Source organism: Pelodiscus sinensis, chromosome 8 (genome assembly GCF_049634645.1).
Source record: "Pelodiscus sinensis isolate JC-2024 chromosome 8, ASM4963464v1, whole genome shotgun sequence".
In the NCBI taxonomy this organism is placed as follows: Eukaryota; Metazoa; Chordata; order Testudines; family Trionychidae; genus Pelodiscus; species Pelodiscus sinensis.
Window position 1 is genome coordinate 67339972 of NC_134718.1, and position 16828 is coordinate 67356799.

General features: G+C 44.2%; 1 long non-coding RNA gene across 1 annotated transcript in view; it reads right to left on the minus strand.

Moving 5' to 3' along the window:
- Nucleotides 1–932: 932 nt before the first annotated feature.
- LOC142830459 (uncharacterized) overlaps nucleotides 933–16828 on the minus strand; it is a 44443-nt gene continuing 28547 nt past the window's right edge. The window contains exons 2-3 of the long non-coding RNA XR_012905720.1: nucleotides 2743–2895; nucleotides 933–1048 (exon numbers count right to left, since the gene is read on the minus strand). This is a non-coding gene — a long non-coding RNA (uncharacterized LOC142830459). The remainder of the gene's footprint in view (nucleotides 1049–2742; nucleotides 2896–16828) is intronic.

Sequence of the window (16828 nt, forward strand, 5' to 3'; positions counted from 1 at the left end):
AGTCATCTAAAAGGGGGAATCAAACCATTTTACTTTAAAAAATCATTTAGTTCCAAATAATCCCAAACACACATTTCTCATGAAAGGAAAGAAACTTATAAAAGCCTAGAAAATAATTTAAATTCCTTAGCTTTCCACATTTCTCCAAGGCTCCCACCTACTTAACCCCAGGTAAACTTTGTATCAGCTTATGGCTTCCGGTGAAAGTACACTACAGCTTATTAAAATTTAAAGCCGTTGCTCCAAGGGAAAACACTGAAAGCTCTTTTATGGATTAGCCAGTGGGCAGGACGAGGCTTGTACTTTGTATCTTTTTGATAATATAGCCTATTAGGACATCCTTACAAAATAAAAGTCTACCCTCCTGCAGTTTCAGCTAGTTATATTTTTCATTTCATGCTCTAACTGCTGTGTGGCAATAAGAAGTTATGCATTCCACTCCAGAAATAGCTACATTTCACTGATGGGTGAAATAATCATAGTTTATGTAAAGCATTTAGAGAACCTCTAGACTAATGCAAATGTGCAAAGATAATAAAAGTAACTTATATTTTAAAAGTGGATGAAGGGTAATTTAAAATGTGAAGGGTGACTTCTTAGGTATGTGTTTGGTTCACATACGTACTATGGGAATAGAGGCCATGACTAAGGACTTGTCTATAACAGAAATGTCTGACTGGTGTAGTTAAATCAAGATGCAGGTTGAACCTCTCTGGTCTAGCAACATCTGTGGTTCAGCATGATTTGAGTTAGCCAGAAGTCCATTTATCATGAGTGTGGATAAGCTTTCTGCAGTCTCATAAAGTTTGTTTACAGCCACCAGTCCTGGCTGTCAGTATTCTGTGCTGTTATTTAGGTCTAATTTAGCCCCAAATGTCGTCTAAGAGCCCAGTAAGCAATGGAAGTGTTGGTAATGCTACTACACAATACTGACCTCCCATGGTCTGGAAAATTCTCTGGTTCAGCATCCATCAGGTCCCGAGGACACCAGACTAGAGAAGTTTAACCTGTAGTTATAATAGTATAACTCTCCGTATGAACCCTCTGACTGCAACATAAAATGGGCATTTTTTCAGTTTAAGTTACACACGTTTCTCAATCAGCATAAGTTAATTTAAAAAACAGACAGTTCTATACCAGAATATCTCCATGAGGGGAACCATATTGGTAAAACCAAACTGGTTTAAGTTCACATAGGTATAATTCTTCACTGGTAGACAAGCCTTTAAAAACTCACTTCTCTATTTCTCTAACTTCAAGTACATCATATGCAACTTCTCTGCCTGTAACTGTTCATCTGAGGGTTTGAGAATGGAAGAGAAGAATGAACAATGCTTCCAGTTAATTTACTTTTGCTTTCTGTTTCCAGGTTATCTGCAAACACCTGAAATTTCTCTAAATCCAGCATCTTATATTGCAGAAGTGTCTAGAAGAGGCAGCTTAACTGACGCCCTTCCCCCCTTTTTCACTCTCATCTGCTTTCACCACAGGCCTTGAGGTCCTGTAGAACAAGCAAAATATTTTACACAAACATTTCAGCCTAGGGATTGTTCGCAAATGATGGGCATCTACTGTCATTATTATTCATGGTTTGTGAGTGGGGAGGGAAATCACACGGTGTTGTTTCTGTTCCTTGATTGGGGAGGAATAGCAAGTGCTGGTGTCAATCAGTGTAGGGTACCAGCCCCCTCAGTTTCCTAAGAATATAGGTGCTAGCTTGCTGGAATTTGAGACCACTACCTGTCATGCTGACAAATATTCTCTCATTGTTTCCTTTGCCCCTTGTATCCTCCACTGGTCTCTCCAGCTGCTGTTTCTTTTCTTACACTTTGATCATAATCTCTTTGGGGTAGGGACCATCTTTTTGTTCTGTGTTTGTACAGCATCTAGCACAATGGGATCCTGCCACATGACTGGGCCTTCTAAGTTGTACGATAATACAAATAATATTCATGCAATGAGTGGCCAGTCTTCCAACATTTGTATGAACAAAAAAAAATAAATCTATTCACAATGAAAAGGGAACCAAAATGGCAGTGGGAACATAACTGAGAAGTGATTCAGTATTTGCCAAAATGTTCATGAAAGATTTCCCCCATTCTTCTCTCTTCTCTCATACTGCCTCACTTGAATTTACCACCCACCCAGGACAGCACGTTTGTATTATACCTAACACGCGACATCAGCTGTGATTTACAAGCTTTCTGTTTGCATTTCATACAAGGGCTTTTCAATGCTCTTTACACCACAGGCATTTCCAAATGATACGCTCTATCTGACCCCACCTTAGAGCCGGATGCTGGGTGGGTGTGAGAATCATAGTCTGGGATGTGGGGGTGAAGGGATTCTCTATAGCCTGCCATTCCCAAGGCTTCACTCACTCAGATGTGTGTGTCACAAATGTGCCCATTTCCTTTCCTGCAGCCCACGGGATTCTTGCAGAAGTCACCATGAGAACCACAGTTCTAACAGAGACCAGTACCAGGGTTGATAGGCTCAACCTAAGCCCTGGTCTACACTAGGGAGTTATTTTTAAATACCTCCCCCCCCCCCTTATTTTGAAATAATAAGCGGAGCATCCACACTATCAAGCCCATTATTTTGAAATCTGTACTCCTGCTTTCCTTGAGGAATAAGACTAATTTTGACATCATTATTTTGGGAGTTATTATTTTGAATTTTGTTATTTCCTAGTGTAGACATACCCTAAGAGCCTCCTTTTAGAAATGCTGCAAATGTTACCTTCTTTTGGTAAAGATCACACAAACTCTGCTTCCTCCTTCTTCGCCATAACATTGCCTGGGGCTTCAGCAATGCTGCGTGTGGATTACTAAACATCCCACTGACGTTCCATCACACAAATGCCTGACGGTTCTGATGTTTATAATACGTCCACTGTCAAGAAAAAAGAAAAATAAATCCGTTTGAACTGATCTGGGTACACCAACTGGAACCTCAGAAACTGTCGCTGTCAAAAAGTAGCTTTGGCTTTAGCAAACATCAGCTGAGGATGTTCTATGTTAGAGAATTTCGACATTGCAGAATCCCCCCCCCCATGCCTGTGACACAACATATGTCGACAAACCATAGTGGTTGTGACGGCTGATTTTCACATTAATTTTATATATTCACAAAATCAAACTGGCTACCTACAAGCTGCACAAAGCCTGCTTACCAAAATACACTTGTGATAGAAATGTAGCCGTGTTAGTCTGGAGTAGCTGAAGCAAAATGCAGGACAATGTAGCACTTTAAAGACTAACAAGATGGTTTATTAGATGATGAGCTTTCGTGGGCCAGACCCACTTCCTCAGATCAAATAGTGGAAGAGAATAGTCACAACCATATATACCAAAGGATACAATTAAAAAAAATGAAATGTTATTTGTCCTTTTCATATGTGTTCATTTATTTTTAATTGTATCCTTTGGTATATATGGTTGTGACTATTCTCTTCCACTATTTGATCTGAGGAAGTGGGTCTGGCCCACGAAAGCTCATCATCTAATAAACCATCTTGTTAGTCTTTAAAGTGCTACATTGTCCTGCATTTTGCTTCAAAATACACTTGTAATGCTGCTGTAGCCCATTTTCCCCTTCTCTTGTGTGATCTGTCATTTCCCTTGTTCCATTTTCTTCTTTTTGTGGACAAAGGGGATGAAAAGAGCCAATGTAAAAACACACTGGCAGAATGGACAGTGACCCATAAAATTACAATGGGGCATGCAGAATAAATATTGTGTGATTTACTGACCACTCCTCATCATAAGTTAGAGCTTTTGTATTTGCATTTTTTAACCAGTACTATATATGAAAAGGAGAGAAAAACAGCACACAACTTTCAGGGATACGGCATAGGAAAGACCTGTATATTTTAGGCTCTAAAGAAATGTACATGGTCCCAGGGCAGTTTCCAAATTTGGGTTCAGTATTTACTTCAATCCTTACTGACTGGGCAAACTCTGTTTAGGCAAAATAAAACTAAAGTGGGTGACAACAGGTCTGGTAAACATGGTTCTGCAGCCACTACAACTGAAGCCAGATAAGCTAAATCTTTCCTCCTAACTAACCAGGGCTTAAATTCAGTTAGGGCTGCCCAGCATGGAGCCCCGGTATGCCCTATGGGGATGAAGCCCTGCGCCCCGAATAGGGGGGAGGGGGAGAGAAGCGTGGGGAACTCCAGGAAATACGTTAGAAGAATGAAAGCCCTGCCCATAACAGATTATATGCAAAATAGTAATAGAGATGCAGCCGTGTTAGTCTGGTCTAGCTGAAACAAAAGACAGGACTATGTAGCACTTTAAAGACTAACAAGATGGTTTATTAGATGATGAGCTTTCATGGGCCAGACCCACTTCCTCAGATCAATTTGTGGAAGAAAATTGGCATGACCATATATACCGAAGTGATACAATCAAAAAAAAGTGAACACATATAAAATTGACAAATCAGATTTAAGAACAGAGGAGGGGTGAGGGGGGAAGGTTAGCGTATGTGAGGTAATGACATTAGGGGTGATAATTGGGGAAGCTTTATCTTTGTATAGCTTCCCAATTATCACCCCTAATGTCATTATCTCATAGACGCTAACCTTCCTCCCTCACCCCTCCTCTGTTCTTAAATCTGATTTGTCAATTTTATGTGTGTTCACTTTTTTTTTTATTGTATCACTTCAGTATATATGGTCATGCCAATTTTCTTCCATAATTTCATCTGAGGAAGTGGGTCTGGCCCATGAAAGCTCATCACCTAATAAACCATCTGTGGCGGGGTAGCCCCGCCCCTCCCGAGAGTCGCCGGCACGCCGCAGAGAGGGGGGGAGGACTCAACCCCCGGGACGGCACAGCCCGCCGCCTGCGGCTTCAGCGCAGGGAAGCCGGCGCCCCGGCCGGGGAACGAGCCGGGGCGGGCGGGGGCGAGGGAAGCCGCCGCGGCACAGACGGCCGCGCACGGGGCAGGAACGGGGGAACCGGCACCCCGGCCGGGTGACGAGCCGGGGCCGGCAGTTAGCGCCGGAGGGGGACGAGGGCGGGGTGACGTCAGGGAGACGTCACCTGACGCTCTACCCTGGGAGGGGCCGCAGGCAGACGAAGGCGCTGACGTCATCTGCCTGCGACCGGCGGCCCATTCAAAAGCGGCCGGGAGGCAGGCAAAGAGAAAAGACGCCGAGGAGACGTTTCCCCTGCAAGGCCCAGCGAGTGTAAGCTGGTGTTGGAGGCCCTGGGTGGGGGCCGAGGGAACACCCAGGTGAACCGCTTGGTTCCGGGGGGGAAGAAGTGGCCCAGGGCAGGGATGTGGACCCTGAGAGCAGGGGAGTTTAGGGGTCTCGACCCCCCCTGTTAGGTGGGGAGTTTTTCCCTCACCTTAGGGCCCTGGGCTGGGGTCCGGAGCGAGGGCGGGCCCGGACCCCCTTCCCCCAACCGCCGCGGGGCGCACACCGAGTAAGTTGCGTGCAGTGGCAAACGACGCTTTGGTGACTGAGGGGGCGGACATAAGCCCCCCCCCCCCCGGGGGTCAATCCCCTACACCATCTTGTTAGTCTTTAAAGTGCTGCATAGTCCTGTCTTTTGTTTCAGGTTGTATGCAAGACTTTGCTTAGGGCGTAAGTACAGTATCTTTGGGAAGGTAAGAAACTCCAGTCCAGGATTTCACTCTGATTGACACTAGCTTATCCTAATGGATTATGCAAAGAGGAGACACTTAGAAAGCGTTACATCTGTCTGATGATAATGCAGACTCATGTACTTTACATCCCACCTGGACAAATCAGCATACAATTATCCCCCAGGGCAAATGCTTCTTTACCCAAACAGTTGGGGTTCCCAAGCAAGAGCTAGTTAATGAGTTCGGCAGACACTTGGTGCTTGGCAGCCTGCAGTCCATCTGCATTGGCTAACACCTAGGGCTTGTCTAATCCAGGACAATAGGTGTGTTTCAAAGTGTGTAGATAGAGCAAGACATATTTTAACAAGTTAAAAACCGAGTAGTCCTGTGGCACCTTAGAGCAGTGTTTCCCAATTGTATTTGGCCACAGAACCCTTTTAAACTTGAAAGAATTTCAAGGAGCACCTAATACAGTGATGCACTAGGGCCTAGGGTTGCCAGGGGAAAGTTTGTCAAGCAAAAAAAAACAAAAAAAAGCCAGCGGGGAACCACAGAAGGAACTGGCGCTTTAAGGAGGATGGGGGAACCATTACTTTTCGGGTTCTGTGGAGCACCATTTGGGAAACACTGCTAGGGACTAACAAATATATATATACTTCAGAGGGATAGCCGAGTTAGTCTGTAACTGGGAAAACTTAAAAAACAACAAATAGTCTTGCAGCACCTTAAAGACTAACAAAACATGTAAATGAAACAAACTACAGGACTATGTTGCACTTTAAAGACTAACAAGATGGTTTATTAGATGATGGTGTATCTGTGCAAGTTTCTTCATATGGTTGATGGATTTCCATTCCAAACGGCTAAATGTAGTGCCTTGCGTGTAGAATAGTGATAGAAATGTAAACCATCTTGTTAGTTTTTAAAGTGCAACATAGTCCTGTAGTTTGTTTCAGCTACACCAGACTAACACGGCTACATTTCTATCACTATAAAACATGTAAATGGTATCATGAGTGTTCGTGGGCAACACTCACTTCTTCAGCTAAGCTTGAGGGTTTTTCCCACAAAAGCTCTTAATGGATATGTCTACAATGCACCCTTAGCTCAAAATAAGCTACGCAATTTGAGCTACGCCAATTGCATAGCTTATTTCAAGACATTTTTGAAATAGCTTATTCAGTAATTTGGTGGTGTACGCAGTGCCAAATTTTGAAATAAACCACTAATCCAAAACATCCTTTAATCCTCTTGGAACAAGGTTTGCAGGGACGTTGGAATAGCACACCCGTTATTTTGAAAGATATTTTCAAATAACGGGCACGCAGTGGAATAGGTATTTTGGGATACCGGAAGTATCCTGAAATAGCACTGCTGTCTAGATGCACCCAGTGACTAACAAAAATACACACAGTATTAAGGTTCCATGGGACATCATTTCCTGCAACTCCCATTGCACAGGAATGGTGATCCGTGACCAACGGGAGCTACAAGCGGCCATACCTGTGGATGTGAAAGTAAATAAAGCACCATCGAGCCATCAGAGCCATCTCCAGCTTATTGTCCACACCTGGAATCCAGCCTCCTGATTCCAGAGCAAGGTAATGAAAAAAGTGGCTGAGAGGCATCTCCAAATACAGATGCAAAAAAGTGCCCTTTAGAAGCAGAGGATGCCCATAACTGTGTACATGGACCTGTCTGCGGTATTTGATAGTGCTGATCAGAGCATGGTGCTCAGATGTGTTACTGGATCAATAGAAAGCACTGAACTGGTGCTGATGGATGGCATTAGAGAGTGCAGATGGACAATTTGTTCTTCCACCCCAGACATCAGCACCTGGCTGGAGCTAAATCAGAGCAGAAATGATGTTGTTAGTGGGAAGAGGGAAAATGGCTAGCTACTACCATCATCTCTTCCATTAAAAGATCATGAGGCACTAGGCACTAAGATATTACCGTGATGGAGACTGTGTATCTTAGAATCTCAAAATAGCTACAGCTGTGAAAAATACCTTCCTCCATTATGACTGGCTAGAAAACTGCCTCATCCTATCAGGCTGATCCATGCATTAGCAACCATACTACAATTCATTATATAAAAGACCTCAAGAACAGCTTCAATTAGACCAGAATGCATCCGTCATAATTTTGCCACAACAGGCAACTTTATCCATTTATTCAGCTTCCGTTCCTTGCCCGAGTCTTGGGCTGAAAATTCACTGTCTGAATAGAGGACAGTTATCCACTCCAGTGACTGTTGATCACATATTTAGAATACATGCGTATTGCCTTGTACTTTAGCTGTCAACATATATCAAATCAATTTGGACACACTATAAGAAGCTGTACTCCAATACATTGAGCCTCTGTCACGCTGAATGCCATGTGGTGACCTATCCAGAGAGGCAGGATGCAGTCTGGCATGCTGAGCTCAATGCAGAAAGAAGTGGATGCACATCCAGAAATAAATCCTCATTCTAGCAGACACTAGTTTACTAAAGGCAAGTACCTTACTGCAAATACGCCATTCACTCACTCACTGACGGATGGACAGCATGTGCATTCATTCAGCATTTATTTGGGCATGATGAAAGCAGTTAGCATGAGATTTGAACCAGACACATGGAATTATGAGATGCATTTTATTGCAGTGGCACATAATTCTACCCTGCTAATTCTCTCCCTGAGCACAGTTCAATGGGAAACGAAGCCCATTATCAAACAGAGATTGTGGGTTGATATTTGCTTGCTGTTAAATGGCATGGCTCCAGCAGCTTGCAAAGTAGCAGCAACAGCAACATCTGCATATGAGAGTTTTCCTGTAGGCATCATTATAGCTACAGTGTTTAGGGTGTGAAAAAGAAAATCACACCTCTGAGTGCCATTGTTAAACCATTCCAACTCCTGCAGTAGATGTATCTAGGGGTGCATCTACACGGCACCATTATTTCCAGATAACTAGCATTATTTCAAAACAACTGTAACCCCCTTTTTCCTTCCCGGGATACTGAGGAGCAGGTCACACTCACAGGTGTGCCTGGGCGCCTGGTGTTTTAACCCAAAAGAGATCCTGAGTACCCCAGTGGTGATGGTGTTTAGTTGGGGAAAGCCCTGTCCACCCCCTTGCTGCAGTCCCTTGCTGGCAGTGAATGTAAAGTGGCGGTGCCTCCACCTGGCTGGCCTTGTACACACACTGGTGCCTTGAGAGCCTCCAGGAATATACTCATTCCAACATAAAGCTGGATCTAATTCCAGAACAACTACAAATCATATACATCTAATAGAATACTTTAAAATAAACCATCTTTACTTAACTAAACAGGGATTAACAGATTAGCAAGGAATAGCATTAACAAAACACATAACAGTAACTGAAGCTTATATAGCTAGACACCAGTGACCCCACCCCAGAGTGTGCACACCCCTAGACTCAGTCCCAGACACTTGCTTGCGTTGGCGCGCTGATGTTGCAGCTGTAGTGAGGGTTTGGTCCAGGCTAAACAGCAGCTCTGTCCCAGGCAGCACTCTTCCAGCATGGCCCAAACTTACTGCCTCATGCTGTGCCTATAGGAAGCAGCCTGCTAACTCCCAGTTCCTACAGGCATCTAGTAGCTGCATCCAACAGCCCCTGCACTGGGTCAATGTCCTTGGCAGCAGCCTGGCTCCCCCTTTGGTTCCAAACTGCAAGGCAGAGTCCCAGACTGCTAGGCCTCTTTCTGCAAGCACATGGAGAGAGCCTCCTCTCTCTCACAAGAGTCCCTCCTCCCTCTTTTGTTCCAAGGGCTCATGGGAATTGTAGTCTGTATTGTAGCACACAGGGTCTTTTTAGAATAAAACAGAGGCCCCTTTAGTAAGGGGACTACACAACAATGCTTGCATCTACGTAGCCATTCAAAATTATTTCAGAATAATGGAAAAAATGGATGGCTTATTCCAAAATCTGTAAACCTCCTTCTACGAGGAATAACGCCTCTTCCAAAATAGCTATTTCGAAATAAGGCGTGTGTAGATGCTCCACTGGTGCCATTTCGAAATAGCCCTGCACTAAGACCATTCTAAATTATTCCTCCCCGGTGCCTCCTGGGACTCTAAATTGAGATGTCACGTCTACATTCGGAAAGCCTATCTCAGACTAATTTTGGGGCTTCCCTGCAGTGCAGACGTGCTATTTCGAAATAAGGTATTTCAGAATAACTATTCCGTAATAGCTTATTTTGAAATAAGCGTGCAGTGTAGACAGACCCTAGCATGACAATAATTTTTCCTTTGACCTAGCTCCTGTAGCCTGGGGCGGTGGTTCACTGTGTGGTTGCTATCCTGCAGCAGCACCCAGAGTGTAGATGTGCCCTCAACCTTGTTCCTTCTTTTCCATGTAGGGTGTAGCTGAAGTCACGAAGAGTGGAAGGATACTGAACCAGACCTGGTTTTGGTTCCAATTCAGTAATCTTATTCCAGATAAAACAGTGTTGCAGTTAATCATGCACTATAAAGCTGTGTCTACATTGGCACCCTTTTCCGGAAAAGGGAGGCTAATGAGACAAGTCGGAATTGCAAATGCCGTGGGGGATTTAAATATCCCCCGCGGCATTTGCATGAACATGGCTGTCGCTTTTTTCCGGCTTGGGGCTTTGCTGGAGAAAAGCGCCAGTCTAGACGGGATCTTTCGGAAAATAAAGCCTTTTCCGGAAGATCCCTTATTCCTCTTAAAATCATCCCTTATTCCTCCATCCTTGCCCACGGGCCCGGCAAATCTGTCAGTCCCCCTGATGTGTATGTTGCATACAAACTGGCCCCTCTGGACCCTGCTGGTGTGCACTAAAAGTTCCCTATGATGAGCTAATTTAGCACTGTTTGAAATGGGACTACCTCGATGTGCAGCGGGGAACTTTTAGTGCAGGCCAACAGTGTCCAACAGGCTAGTGCACACTGGAATTTCACAGTTCTGATATTCACTGATGCACTGTGCCAACAAGCCCTAAGCAGCATATAAACCTGTGCCTGTGAGCTGTGGGGTGTTCTCAGGGGAAAGTCATTCTTTTCAACAGCTCTAGCTGCTTCAACCACAGACAAGGGCTCTTGACCCCCCCTAGAGTTTCAATCATAAGAGAAATTATATTTTTAAGACAAAAACCACAATAAGAATTGTGCATGTGATAGACAGGAAATAAAGAGTGTTTGCCATGATCGGCTTTTACGCTGCAGTCATAGATCTCAAAAGTACTCTACAATGAAAGTCTGGGATCATATAATCCCCTTTTTTAGATGGGGAAAATGAGGTCCCAGAGAATGGAAGTGCCTTGCCCAAGGCTACCTAGCATGCCAATGACTGAGATGAGCATACAGGAGGCCCCCGACTTGCGACGCGATCCGTTCCCAGGGAAGTGGCGCAAGTCAGGGGCATCGTAACTCGAATCCTCGTTTGTGATAGGTGCCAGTCATAAGTCGGGGGGGTTCATCCCCTTCCGCTCTTACAAAAATGGTTGTAAGTGCGGAGGGTCGGAACTCGGGCGGTCGCAAGTTGGGGGCCCTGTAGGACCCTCCTGCCCCAATCTCCTGATTCTTAAGCCAGTGACCTCCCCCTAACCTTGTGCAGCTGTTTAACAAACCAGCTTTTTTCTATACAGCTAGGCTGTGTCTACACTGGCCACTTATTCCGGAAAAGCGGCCGCTTTTCCGGAATAACTTGCCAGCTGTCTACACTGGCTGCTTGCTTTTCCGGAAAAGCAATGACGATCTAATGTAAAATCGTCATTGTTTTTCCGGAAAAACTATGCTGCTCCCGTTCGGGCAAAAGTCCTTTTCCGGAAAAACTGTTCTGGAAAAGGGCCAGTGTAGACAGCACAGTAGACAGTGTAGACAGCGCAAAAAAGCCCTGATCGCGAAAATGACTATCAGGGCTTTTTTGCGGAAAAGCGCATCTACATTGGCCACGGACGCTTTTCCGGGAAAAGTGCTTTTCCAGAAAAGCATCCTGCCAATGTAGACGCGCTTTTTCCGGAAATAAGCATTTCCGGAAAAGGGTGCCAGTGTAGACGTAGCCCCCGGCTTTCTTGTCTTTATAACAAAATTGACACATGATGATCCTAACTCAAAACCACTGCACCATCTGGGCCCATTTACACTACAAATGCAACCACGCCAAAGGATTTGGCTCCCACACAGTTGTTCCCAGACAGATTTAAAGCCTGCTTTCATTTTAAACACATCTGCACTAGTCTAGGGCAGAATCTCTGCTTAATCATACCAGGCCACACATAGTCTCTAACCGTTTCCTTCTTTCAGTTGTATTTGTACATACACAGCTCCTTAGAATCTCAGCACTAGAACCCCAATGGTGCTGCATGGTCAGGTGGACCCAGGTGCGTTAGAGAGCTGTGTGGGGAAGCATACAAGGCACTTACTTGCGTCATGCCTAGCCTAGCTGTAGTCATTTAACAGCTGGCTAGTCTTAAAAACAACACCTAGAAGTACAATTTAGCACCTAGCGATTTAGCATTCCGGAGACTTGAGAATGCTGAAAGCATTCCCAGTCTGCCGGCTTTCAAACTGCCTTGACCATGCAATTTCTTAAAGCTCGCCTTATTTCCTTTGAGTCTGACGTAAAGGCTTTGCAGGCAGCGAGAGAAGCCACTCTCTGTCTAATGGCAGAGCTAAAACCTGTGGCAAGGAGGAACGTTGCTATTTTGTTCTGCTGGGATGGTCCAGGAGTCTTCAATGAAACTGTTTTTAATTTAAAAACTTTTCGACCCACTGAAACCGAAGCATTTCACAAGAACACATCAGGGGACGTTTTTTCATGCCCAGGGTGGAATTTCTAGTCAAAGACTATGAATGCCCCAGAACTGTCATAGGGTGCATCTATACAACAGGGCTTAACTCAAAATTAGCTATGCAAATTGAGCTACATCAATTTTGTAGCTTATTTTGATTTCGAAATAGCTTATTTCGAAATTGGGAGCATCTATACAGCACTTATTTTGAAATAAAGAGCTCTTCTTCTGACTTCCCTTACTCCTCATACAATGAGGGTTACAGTTGTTGGAATAAGAAATCCCCCAGCTTGACAATATTTCGACATTATTTCAAAATATCTGCCTGCTGTGGAGATGCAGACTAAGTTATTTCAAAATAACGTTGCTATGTAGATGTACCCATAGTGTGCAGACACTCCGGTAGGATTTGGGAGACTCAGGTTCAAGTCTAGAGTCATGCAGAACAGTGGTTTGAGAGCCTGGTTATTCTGGGGTGTCTTGTTTTCCACAAAAAATGTCAGAAGGTCTCTGATGGGTAAAATTTTGAGTTTTCATGGGATGGGAAAACTGCTTTGCACCTGGCTCTTTTTTCTTTCTAGACTAAATGTTATAGGGGATATCGTTCTCGTGAGAGGAACTGGGTTTTGGACTGAAATCCTCTCTATATGGAAATGTACAGCACAAGCAGCAGTGGCTCTAAGAAGTTAGTTTATTTTTCATGCTCCTTCTGCCCTTCACCTCTCTGTTCAGACTGCCAATAAGGTTGCTCATTATATAGTAACATTTGTTGTAACATGAAGCTTGGCCCACAGATACCTAGCCTAAGACACACTAAACTCATTTCACTTGGACCATCAAGAAGCTACCAAAGTGGTGATTTCTAATCCCTATCAACCTGAGCTGGGTCCATCTTCTGTTTCCAGTCCAGCACCGTTTGGAGTTTGTATTAGTGCCTGTGTCAGGGCCCAAGTTAAAATTTTTCAGCAATGCTTCTCCTTACTGAACAGAAACACATAGATCATTCTTATATCAAAAGCAAAACCAACCACTGCATGAAGTCAATCATATGTGGGGAAAAGAATTTTATGCACAGGTTTCAGCTGGCTAAGTTAAGGCAGACTTCAGCACACTAAATGACAGAGACCCTTTGAGATGAAAATATAAGATTGTTCCTGTTTCTGCACTTTAAAATCTGGCGAAGAGCTTTTCTGGGTTACATTGCAAGTCACCTTAGGATCTAGTGTGATGTGAGAAGCACTACACTTCTTGATCTGGTCATCAACAAAAGTACGCAGCACCAGAAGAGAAGACCACTGCAGTATGTGCAGAGTGTACAAACTCAACAGCTCAACGGCCTCTTCAATCAAGAGAACAACCTTCAACTTCTCTGTGCCACACATGCATCAACATAAGGGAAACATGTTCCTGAAACACAACCATGTGCAGTCTCTCCAGGCCAGGGGCTTTGATCAGATTTCCTGATCTAGCAAATCTACAACTGATTCACTTGGGCAAATACACGAATACATTGACCATTGGGATTGCAGCCATGGTGGCCAGCCACACCTCACGACTGAGCAAGTCTCATGAAGTCTCCTTCCCATTTGCACAGACCGACTCCCAACCCACTTGCAATCCCATCCCATCCCTGTGGCAGCTACAGCAACTGATTAGCATGGAAAACATAGTATTAGGAAAGTACTCCATGTATTCTAGCACCTTTTAATGCAATGTACCTGTTAGAAACAAAGCAGAGTCACTCCCATAAGCCCAGTCATCTTCCCAAGGATGCCACCGTGCACCAGGAGGGGTCCATGCATCATGCTTTGAGAATCACAAGAACCAGAACATCCCACATGGCAAGTGAATAACACCCCCCAAAAATAAGCAACATGCAGCCCAATAATGGTCCTGATCCTACATTCCTTGCCCACTAAAAATTCCCTTTGGACAGGCAAGAATGTAGGATCAAGTCCATGTTATATAGTATACATTTTTCATGGCCAAGGGCTTGGGAAGCAATTCATAATTGAGGCAAACCAGTGCCCCCCTGCCAAAAAAGACTTTATTCCATACCACTCCATAGTCTGCCCTTTGCTATTAGTCCCAAGTAGGGCTAAAATCCTTATAGCAAATTCTTGGTGATGGGTCCTTGGTTTTAGACTTCCTTTTGCCATCCTGCAGGAACTATGTTTGGTGTCTTTCAAACCACCCTGCAAGGTTCACCTATGAAATAAATGTAGTATTGCCTTTATTTGGGCAGGTAGCTGGGGGTGTGGGAAAGGGAAATTAGTCAGCACGTAGGATTTATTGGGCTCAGTGCCACCCATTGGCAGCGCTTTTGTCATTTTTAATTGCGTGGTGCACCCATATGAGCAGTGATTTCATTATATGCATATGTGCATGTGCATGCCACGTACCGGTAGACATTGGCCCTGGCTCGCAGAGGTGCAGAGTGCCTGCAGAGAGCTGACTTCAGTTGGAACTGCGAGTGAGCAGCACCTTAAACTCCACGTCTAAACCCATTCTTAGCATGCAACGCTATCGTCATTAGGTCACATTCTCACATCAAGATTCTGGCTTTGTTACAAATAGCTCCTTTAAAATAAGTGATTAATGACAGTGGTGTCTTATGTACACAAATGCACTGATAGAAGACAACTGGCTACGTCTACACTGCAACACTATTTCAGGATACTGGAGTATCCCAAAATATCTATCTCGCGTCTTCACAGCAAGCTCATTATTTTAGGCTCGCTAATCTGAAGTCCCTGTAAACCTCATTCTACAAAGAGTCAGGGACGTGTCGAAATAGCACGTTATTTTGAGATTTGGTGTTGTGTAGAAATTCAGCACTGTATAGACAGCGCCAAATAACATAATAAGCGATTTCAAACTAGCATCAGAATAAGATACACAATTTGCATTGCTCAAATTGCGTATGTAATGTCGAGTTACGGTGCAGCGAAAAGACACATCCACAGGGACAGAGCAAGAAACATTCAGCTCTCTTACTCACATTTGGAGTCGCACTGAAATCAATGGGACTGCTTGGGGGAGTGAGACCAGCAGTTTTTTGGCTCCAAGTCTGTGCCTATTTAGAATGCACACGTTCCTACACAGACCATAATATAAATTGGTTTGCACTGAGGAGACCTTCCCCCCCTCCCCAATCTTTCTTTTTCAACAGGAATTGTGGGACTGATTTCAGAGCTTGGATTTTGCTCCTGTTCCCAGTGATGAAAGCTACGGTAACTAGTTAGTGACTAGACAAGACATTCCCGGGTGATCAGTCTAGATGACATCATGAAGGTGTAGGAGGAAGCTCTGCATATTGTTTACCTACTTGGAGCTCAGTAATACTCCAAGCTGCTCTCCAGCAAACAAGTGTGTTAAACATTTGCCTCTCAACATCAAAGATGTGAAGGAAGAAAATAACTTGATTGGATTTCCCTTCAGTCAACAGGAAATTAACCTCTCAGCTGCCTCCATTTATATGTTAATCCATCCCTCATTTTCTATCCGGTCATCCTGCAGCCTCCTGGATCTGATAAAAGCCACACCATTTGCAGTAGCTAATTTGCACATGGACCCAAGAAACTAAAAATATAAAGAAGATTCATTTTCCTGGTCAGCCATCATTTCTTCATGGAGAGTCAGGCTTTTCTGAGGGGGAATCTTCACTTTGGTCTTTCTGTCATAGCTATAGTTCTCTTAATTTTTTCCCAACCCCTACCCGTACCCCTATCCCCACCCCCACCTCCACTTCCACCGTACCGCACCCCTCGATCTTTGATAAATGTAGATAGACAATTTAACTCTAAGGGTACGTCTACACAGCAACATTATTTCAAAATAACTAGCGCTATTTCAAAATAATTGTGTCCGCATCTACACAGCCACCAGTCCTTTAGAAATAATGTTGAAATCCTGTCGGCTGGAGGACTTCTTACTCTGACTCTTGAAACCCTCATTGTCCGAGGAGTAAGGGAAGTTGGAGGAAAAGTGCTCTATTTCTAATTAAGTGCTGGGTAGTTGCTCCCAATTTCGAAATAAGCCATACATTTGGTGTAACTCAAGTTGCATAGCTTATTTTGAGTTAGGGTGCGTCTACACAACAGGGCTTCAGACAGAACAGTGTGACAGGGCAGGATAGTTCAGTGGTTTGAGCATTGGCCTGAGAGTTGTGAGTTCAATCCTTAAGGGAGCAATTTAGGGATCTGGGGCAAATCTGTCAGGGATGGTACTTGGTCCTGCTGTGAGGGCAGGGGACTGGACTTGATGACCTCTCAAGGTCCCTTCCAGCTTTATGAGATAGGTATACAGGCAGTCCCCGGGTTACGTACAAGATAGGGACTGTAGGTTTGTTCTTAAGTTGACTTTGTATATAAGTCGGAACTGGTACATATTGTAGGGGAAACTCTAGCCAAACATTTCTCCAGAGCTCAGTTTTATTCTCCCATACCTCACTT